This window comes from Hypanus sabinus, unplaced genomic scaffold, assembly GCF_030144855.1.
Source record: "Hypanus sabinus isolate sHypSab1 unplaced genomic scaffold, sHypSab1.hap1 scaffold_541, whole genome shotgun sequence".
NCBI classification, from domain to species: domain Eukaryota; kingdom Metazoa; phylum Chordata; class Chondrichthyes; order Myliobatiformes; family Dasyatidae; genus Hypanus; species Hypanus sabinus.
Window position 1 is genome coordinate 50,464 of NW_026781402.1, and position 9,246 is coordinate 59,709.

The window sequence follows — 9,246 nt, forward strand, 5'->3', positions numbered from 1 at the left end:
TGTCCTTCACTCTCCGGTCTAACCTTTCTGAAGATGTTATTACCAGTCTGACTCCGTCACTTCCCTTTCCACTATTTCACTTGTGCTCCATAGGTTTTCCAGGGCTTGCTGATTCATTGCTCTAAACAATCTACCATCAGCCGGACAAACCGCAGAGCATCTCATGCGCCAGGGTTTCCGTCTACACGGTTTCCCACTGATAGTGTATCAGACAGAGGTGCTCGATTCACCTCCCAGCTCTGCTCAGTGGAACTGGCTTTGAGATAATTATCTTCCACTCAAACTAGAATCACGTAAACTAACAACTCGCTTTATCAGTCTCCTCAAATACATTAGGAAAATTAACCCGTTAGCATACGGATTACAGCTTCCCCGTTCTATGAGATTTCATCCCACCTTTCTTGCATTCAAATTGAAGCAATTAATTTGACCCGGAATCCCAAGCCACACACTCCACCTAGGAGCTCAGACGGTGAGACAGTTCACACAATCCATAGACTGTTTAACTCACGAAATTAAAGGGACACCTACAATACTTTGTAGTTTGTGATGGATAGGGTCCGGAGGAACCAGGAATATTTCGGATCTTGGGTTCACTTCAGAATTCCATTGTGCATTCTGGATCGCAGTGGGCCGTCAGGTGCCGGTCACATGGGGGCGGGTTCTGTCACAAACCCGGGTCGCCGATGGAGTATTCTGGAGTTCTCAGCCTTCCTTACTGTTTTTGGTGTGTGTGCGTGTTCCCTGAGATTTAGTAATGATAGTTACAATGTATTGTTGCGTTTCTGGTGTTGATGTGTTATAGTTGAGTCTTCTCCCATTCCCATGTGGGCAGATATTGCCCTTGGATAGTTCCAATTAACTTTCCTTGAAACTTTGCCGGTGTCCAATTAAGTACCCTTGGACTTTTGCCTCTTATCACAATGGTTACCTGTAAGCTGCTCACGAATCGGGGGTTTGATTAGCTGGACAAGGATTCCTCCGTACCCTGGAGTGTATTTAAAGTGGAAGGGCTAAACCCTCGGGGCTCAGTCGACCTGGTCCTTGCGTAATGAAATTACGGCCGTGTTATTTAAAATTGTACATGAATGTGCAATTTCTACTGCTTTTGGCGCTTTTTTCAGTTTGATTAATAGAATTTCAAGTTTTGTTGAATCTTCCTGTGTGCAGCGTGACAATACAATTCACAAATTCCAAAACTCGAGCAGTTCGCAGTTAAGCCTCCTCTGTTAGGATATGAAACAGCTTCATACGTTTAAGCCGCCAGAAATCCCACAGACAGTATTTAAGATTTTTGTTTTATGACCCTGGAACCCTATGCAAGTCATGGTTCCCTGGTGTTGATGCCGGATCTATAATTAAGTACCTGTATAGTGATTTATCAAAGACCCAACATTGATCGCTGCGACGCATCACTGGTCCCAGGCCTGTATTCCTAAATAAGGACATCCCCCATCCCTCTAGCACATTGTGCCACGTATCACGATGTCAATATCAATGCTCCGGTAGTGAGTGCCTAGCACTGCACATTCTTCTAACTTTTTGTTGACATCCTCATAAAATCAGTTCAATTAGCGAAACATTATCGCCCAATCCGGCTCTTCAGAATCCCTTCTATGCATTTCTCACCAATAATATGAGGCTCACTGGCCCTCAGTTCCCCAGCTCCTCCTTATAGCCCTTCGGATGTAATGGCAATCCTCTCGTCCTCTGGTACCTCATTGATCTCAGTCGAACGTGAAACTATCTTTGCCAGAGGCATTGCTTCTCAGAAGTGCCTGTGAAAGGCTGTGAACGCCCAGAGGATTTCCATCCATGTGTTCTTCAGGTGCGACACACTTCTTGTGCTCAGCCCTTGTTCCTGTGCAGCCATGAGCAGCGCCTCTGTCTGCCCGTCAGCCCTGCCATTTCGCCATTGATAAGACATTCTTGTGACAACCACCTCTGATATCTGGCAATGGTACATCACACGTGCTGTGGCTTGTCCATCCATGACCTCTAGTCCTCTGGCTCTGGTTCAGCTTCTTCTGTTTCCATATCCACTGCCTGCTCTGTGAGGTATTCCCTTAAGTGCCATAGGGACCATCTTCTTGACATATTCATGGGTGTTTCTCATTTCATCCAGGACTGTGGCCTTGAGACTTCCTAGTCCCCGTCGTCCTTTATTCCAGTGAGTGTATTGTCGCTGGACGATGGACTGTGGATAGAATCCTCCGTGTCTTGTTAGAAGTCTCCGGGTATTGATATTGATTTAGAGGATAAATTAATATATTCCGACCAAGATTACACACCCCGCGGTCCTCCAGAAACGCCAAGAATACTCCGAAGTAAAACGAGCATTAAAGAAAAATTAGATTAGATTTCAAACCCCGGACGCTGTTAAACTTCGAGTGTTTTATGACAATGGGATGCAGTTGTACCAGACAGTGGAAGAGGCGACTAAAGACATGAAGGTCAGAGGGTTGCCCGTCAGCTTGAAAAAAACTAAAGAAAGCCTGGCTGAGGAATTGTCCCGCTTGGCTTGGGAAATAGTGCGAGAAACCAGAAGGCAGGAGACGGGAGGAAGCCGAGAGAAACATATCAGTAAGGGACCGGGAGGTTCCCAAAGACAGTCCTCACCCCCTTCAGAAGAACCATAAGATTTGGCTAACTTTAAAAATGTTGAGAAGCTAAACAGAAGCAAAAGTACCCGGTGATATACCTAACTCGAGAAATACATTATAATGTGGATTTTATATTACTTAGCAAACTCGAGGAAATCTGCAGAAGCTGGAAATTCAAACAGCAACACACACTAAATGCTGGTGGAACACAGCAGGCCAGAAACGTCGACAGCGCTTCTCCCGACAGATGCTGCCTGGCCTGCTGTGTTCCACCAGCATTTCGTGTGTGTTGTTGTTTATATTACTTAGTTGTTATTCTCTATTCGCTCACTAACTTCTTTTTCCCTGCAAAATGAGAATATATATGTGTGTGTGTGTGTGTGTGTGTGTGTGTGTGTGTGTGTGTGTGTGTGTGTGCGTGTGCGCGCGTGTGTATTTGCGTGCGTGTGTGTGTGTGTGTATATATATATATATATAGGAGTACACAGGGAAATCTTTTCAGTGTAATGGATTTGTTCACTGAACATTTATGAATACTGCAATGGGGTCCCTCAACTCACAAGTAGGAGGGGTTATCCCCAACAGCTGGACATTTCCTCTAGCTCAACGCAGAGTCATCTCCTCGAGACCTCAGCCTTGGAGTCACATGTTTGTTGCCATTTTTGTTATTATTTGAGTTTCCTGGTTTTTATTTGTTCAGGGAGCAGATCGATTAAGTTTTATTGTAATTTCAATGATACATTGACAGATAAATACGGATGGTTAAGGACAAGGTAAAATTCATTTATTTTAATGTAAATGGGCTATTAATTCCAATGAAACTTAAAAGAATTTTATCCAAAATGAAAAAAAGGAACAAGCCCATGTGGTATATTCAGAGGAAATTCATTTAAGTGATAATGTTGATTTTGACCTACAAACAAAGAATACTATTTGGAAACTAAATTCAAGTCAACTAAATGATCCGTACTTTTAGGAACAAATTAAAAAAGAAATTAGTGTCTACTTAGAATTTAATGATACTGCAGAGGTTTCACCTCCCATTTTATGGGATGCTCTGAAGCGGTCTTAAGAGTGAAAATTATAACGATATCTTCAAATAAGAAAAAAAGGAATAAAACATTAGGAGATTTAGAAAATAAGCTGAAGGTACTAGAGACAAAATACAAATTGAATTTGGCACAGGATGCATTAGGGGAAATTAAGAGAATGAGGAATGAAATAAATAATTTGGCTACGAAAGAAATCAGGAAAAACTAAATGTTTCTGAAACAGAGACATTATGGAAGTGGATCGAAATCTATGAAAATAATGGCGTGGAAGCTGAGAAAAAAAAAGATAGCAGAAAATACAATTCATATAATTAGGGACTCAAGAACGAAAATGATAAAAAAAAACTAAGCTAAATGAAGTTCAAGAAGCTTTTGAAGTGTTTTACAAAACGCTATATTCCAAAGTTCCAAGGGGAAGCATAACCCAAATTGACACCTTCTTGAATTCTCTAGAGTTACCCACTTTAAGCGAAGAACAAAATAAAAGGATGACTGATGACATAACTGAAGTTGATTAAAATGCTTCATTTAGTCGGCTTAAATTAAGCAAGTCACCAGGATCAGATGGGTATAATGGAATGCGGGTCATTTAGAACAATATCCGTTCTTAATGTAGTTTATAGGTTATTTACCTCCATCGAGGCCAAACGATTAGAGGAGTTTCTACCCATACTGATAGGTAATGAGCAGATTGGTTTTATACGACAACGCCAGACACAAGACAGTATACGAAGGACACTTCACATTATGAATCATATACAAAAATAAAATCGAAGCAATAGTGGTAAGCGTGGACGCTGAAAAAGCATTTGATTCGGTTAATTGGAATTTTCTCTGCAGAGCTTTGCATAGATTTGGTTTCCAAGACGCAATTATTAAAACTATGGAGACACTATATGACAATCCTGCTGCTGGGATTAAAGTTAATGGATGTTTATCAAATAGTCGTACCCTAGAAAGGGGCAAGAGACAGGGTTGTGCATGGCCACCACTACTCTTCGCACTATATCTGGAACCATTAGCTCAATAAATCAGACAAAATGAAGATATCAGGGGAATTCCTATTAAAGGGACAGAGCATAAATTGGCTTGCTATGCGGATGACATTTTGATCTATCTCGGGCAACCAACATACTCTTTACCTAAACTAATGCAATCCTTTGAACAATATGGTCAATTATCAAGATACAAGATCAACAAAGATAAAACCCAATTACTTTCATATTACTATAGGCCACCCAGAGAAATTGAAAGTCGATACCCCTGGGCATGGCACACAGAGTCTTTCAAATATTTGGGCATCATTATGCCAAAAGATTTGGCAAAATTATCACAATGTAGTTATCAGCCTTTAAATAAAAAAAATTAAGCAATATGTGGCATGATGGAGCCTGATTACTGTTTTCAGTCTCAGTTCAAGGATTAAGTCTACTATAATGAATATACTGCCCAGACTGTTATATCTCCTTCAGACCTTACCAATAGAGATTAATCAAAATCAATTCAATCAAAAGAACAAGATGCTATCAAAGTATATTCAGCAAGTTCAAGGCCTAGAGTTCGTCTCAAAACTTTGCAATTAGTAAAGGAAAAGGGGGGATGGGGCTTGCCTTCTCTTGGAGATTATTTTGCAGCACAGTTGAGAGCTGTGATATGTTGGTGCAACCCATCAGATGACGCTCAATGAAAAGACATTGAGGAGCGGGTACTTCCCATCCCCATACAAGCTATTTTGGCTGACAACAACCGCAAAGCTACATAAATACTATTACCCATGGGTGAAATTGAATCTTAAAATATGGAAAACTACTATAAAAGAATATAATCTAGAGGGAGACATTGTAATTATTAAATGGTGTGCATATGACTCTGATTTTACACCAAATAAATTGGATGCTAGATTTAAGGACTGGACAGCTAAAGGAATAACAGTTCTTTGCAACATAATGAAAGAAGGAACACTGTTCAGTTTTGAAATGCTTAAAGAGAAACACTTATTAGAAAAACAAGATTTTTATCGGTATTTACAGTTGCGACAATATGTTAATAAGACGCTTAAAAATGTAACCAAGGCAAATACATGCTTGACAGAGCTCTTTAGAAAAGCATATAATTCAGATACTGGCAGTAGAATCATTTCAAGCATGTATAAGGGATTGACAAATCTAAAACACGTTCGACTTCATACATTAAAACAAAATGGGAGAAGGAAGGAGTGATAATTATATCTGAGGAAGAATGGACATCAATATGGAGATATCAATGGCAGTGCACCAATTCACAGAAATGGAGGGAGTTCGGATGGTAAAACTTAATAAGATATTTTATTACACCTTCTCAGAAATCCCATTATGATGGAAACCTCCCTGTTTGCTGGAGAAATTGTAGAAATCAAAATGCAAATCATTATCATATTTTTGGGACTGCCCTGTTATCAAAAACTATTGGGGTGGTATACATAATGCCCTAACAAGACATTTTTAAATGTGAAATACCCTTGGAGAGTAAGACAATATATTTTGGATATATACCTCAAGAATGGGTGAAAAGAGATAAATATTGAATGAATATACTGTTGGCGGCTGGTAAAAAGACTCTTACCAGGAAATAGTTATCACAGGAGAGCCCAACTTTAAATACATGGATGGAAATTACAATGGATATTTGCAAAATGGAGAAGATAACAGCATCTGTTAATCATAAGCAGGAACAATTTGATTCATACTGGGATAAATGGTTTAACTACATAATGCCTCACAGGCCTGATTTTAATCTCACAAATCAATGAATCTGTTGTAAAAAAATCACTCCCTACTTGTAAATAGTTCTTTCCTTTTGCTTGTTTTTATCTTTCCACTGTTTTCTATAAGTGTATATCCCAGATAAATACTTTGTGATTCTGTGATATATATGATTATATGATATATATGTACAATGTCTGAAATACATCTTATGGAACTGTTTGTTTGATGAACTTGTTTCATATCTGAGGTGTCTGATCAGCAGAGAAACAAGAATCCGTTGGAGACTGGTAGTACCAACCTAAAGGCGTTTATTAGTAAACAATAGAATATCAAAATGCAAATATACATATAAAACAAGTTAGCAGTAATAAACCTAAAAGTGTAGGAATAATAATAAGCAATAATAAACAAGCTCTATCGATGACTAGGAGTAAATGAATTGTCAAAAGAAAGTATAGAGTTCAGTTCATAAATGCTGAGGTGGTTATAGTTGTTGTGTTGAAAACGTTGGAGAGAGAGCGAGAGCGACACAGAGCGAGCGAGCGAGATGTAACAGCAACAGCTGTGGCAGGAAAACCTTTTGTAGCTTTCTTAATCCGTCGTGTCGTTGTGTTCATTCAGTTATGACCCCTCTGTTCTTCAGCTAGACCGTTCTCTTGTGGTGGACTCATCACTCTGGCATGAGTGGACACACACACAATTCCCCACCGTCCCTGCTGTAACACTGTGAACTTTACTGACCGATCTCCTGGTTCGGTCTCCGAGGCTCCCATCTTTCTGTGGGTTCCCAACACTCAGTCAGTGTCCACTGGTGTGTCTGAAGGGTGTCTCTCCAGACCTGTCTTTTATCCCCACTCACGGGGTCTCAGCTATCCATAGAAGATAATTTAGAAATTGACAACATTCCAAACAGAACAGCCTTGGATTAACAATGTTTCCAGACAGGGATATTTGTTACACAGTCATTATAATTGTCGGTATCCTTTGTAAGTACCTTTCGATTACTTATACGGAAGCAGAGACCTCACGCCGCTCTCAGCTACTGATGAGTGAGTGAGTGTGTGTGCCTGTCTGTGAGATGCTGATTGTGCATCGGTGAACAGTGGCAGGCATGCAATGATGTTTGTCCAACGGAGCAAATTATAGGAGGCTAGCGCGATGTGCTGGGGAATTAGCTCAAATGGTAGAGCGCTCGCTTAGCATGCGAGAGGTAGCGAGATCGATGCTCGCATTCTCCATCGACATTTTGTATTCCGAGGATTCGTTCAATCAAATTCCTGAACTAAGAATCCACAAAAGATGCGGTTGGCGCAGAGCGAGCGGAAAGTATCTCAGTCAAAGGGTCGGGAGAAAATGTCGTAGGTTTGCTGCGTTGAAAGCAGATAGGAGGGAAAGCCGGCTGGCAGCTGCTGTTTCAGTAATGGATGAGCTGCAGGCGACGATTCCGGCATAAATCAGGTGAGTCGTTAGAAGGACATTGCCCTGGTTACTGGGTGAAAAGAGAAAGCTTTGATTTGAACGGGCGAGGACGATCAAAGAGCTGTGTTGGAATCGTAGTGTCCCTAGAATTGTCAGAAGCGCGGTGATCGGCGTCATCCCGTGGCCTGTGGCCCCCAGTGCTGGAAGGACGAGATAGTTGCCACAGGCAGGCTTTTGCCATCGGTCGACAGATGCCGGGCTGAAATCTGCAGAATGATTGTCGGTAGGAGCCAACGTGGAGAAACTTGGTGTCGCTTTTCCTTCGATAGCTCAGTTGGTAGAGCGGAGGACTGTAGAGGAAATGGAGTCATCCTTAGGTCGCAGGTTCGATTCCGGCTCGAAGGATCAGGACTTTTACAGCGCCCATCATCAATTCCATACCACAGCCTCGTCATGATTGAAATTCCCCCGCGAACATGGCATTTGTGGACAAGCAGCTGGAATTTCTTTTATACCATGTTAACATCATTTTGAAATTATGCCAAAATGTTTCGACATCTTTGGTAATATAATAATGAAATACTCTGAATTTAACTGTATTAATGAATATAATCCATAAATGTGCTAAACACTAAACGTACCACATTTACAGTGAAACATTTTAGTTTCAGCGTACATGCACTGTCATTGTTTCAAGTTACAACACTGTCACAAATGGTCACAATGAAGGCAGAATGGAAGTCGGTCGTTCACTGTTCAGAAACCACCATCGCCGTCCCGTCAGAGCATTTCACTGTTGCATCCTCCCTGTCAATTGTGACTGTCTGACAGTGTTTACGTGTGTTGTGTGTTATGTTTTGTCATCGTTTGACTTACATATCAGATTTATAAAACGTTACAAGTTCCGAGCACTATTAAGACCGGGTAACAATGTTCTGCTCAGAGCAATGGTTTGTCCCCGAAGCAGTAAAATAAAACAGAGGGAAGGTTGCTGCGGTGCAAGATCTTGTTTTCAGAATCTGACGTTGCAATCCAATAGTAACACAGACTTTCGGAAAGAAGCGTAGATGCGCACTTCAATTACAGTACCCCTCTCCTTGGAGATACCGCGCTTGGAGTTCTGTGAACAGTCTTGTCGCCCTGTTATAGGAAAGGCAGAAGTCCGCTGAAAAGAGAGCAGGCAGTATTCACAGAGATGCTGTAGGGACTCTCTGGGTTGAGTTACAGGGTGAGGTTCGGCCGAGTGGCATTTTATTGAGGGCAGAAATATAGCTGGATCACGAGAGACGTTTACTCACATAGTAGCTCTGTGTATTGAACAGCCTGAACAAAGGAAATGAGCGCTACAGAGTCGTTAGCAATATTTGAAGTACACATGGACAGTTTGACGAATGTGACCCAATCACGAACAACTGTATTAGGTGGCCA

The 9,246-nt window shown here is 41.1% G+C and overlaps 2 non-coding genes across 2 annotated transcripts; both read left to right on the plus strand.

Moving 5' to 3' along the window:
• Positions 1 to 7,564: 7,564 nt before the first annotated feature.
• Positions 7,565 to 7,637, plus strand: trnaa-agc (transfer RNA alanine (anticodon AGC)). The gene has a single exon. It is a non-coding gene; the product is annotated as a tRNA-Ala (tRNA).
• A 500-nt stretch (positions 7,638 to 8,137) lies between these two features.
• On the plus strand, positions 8,138 to 8,223 carry trnay-gua (transfer RNA tyrosine (anticodon GUA)). Its single transcript is given in 2 exon segments — positions 8,138 to 8,174; positions 8,188 to 8,223. It is a non-coding gene; the product is annotated as a tRNA-Tyr (tRNA).
• The last annotated feature ends 1,023 nt before the right edge of the window (positions 8,224 to 9,246 follow it).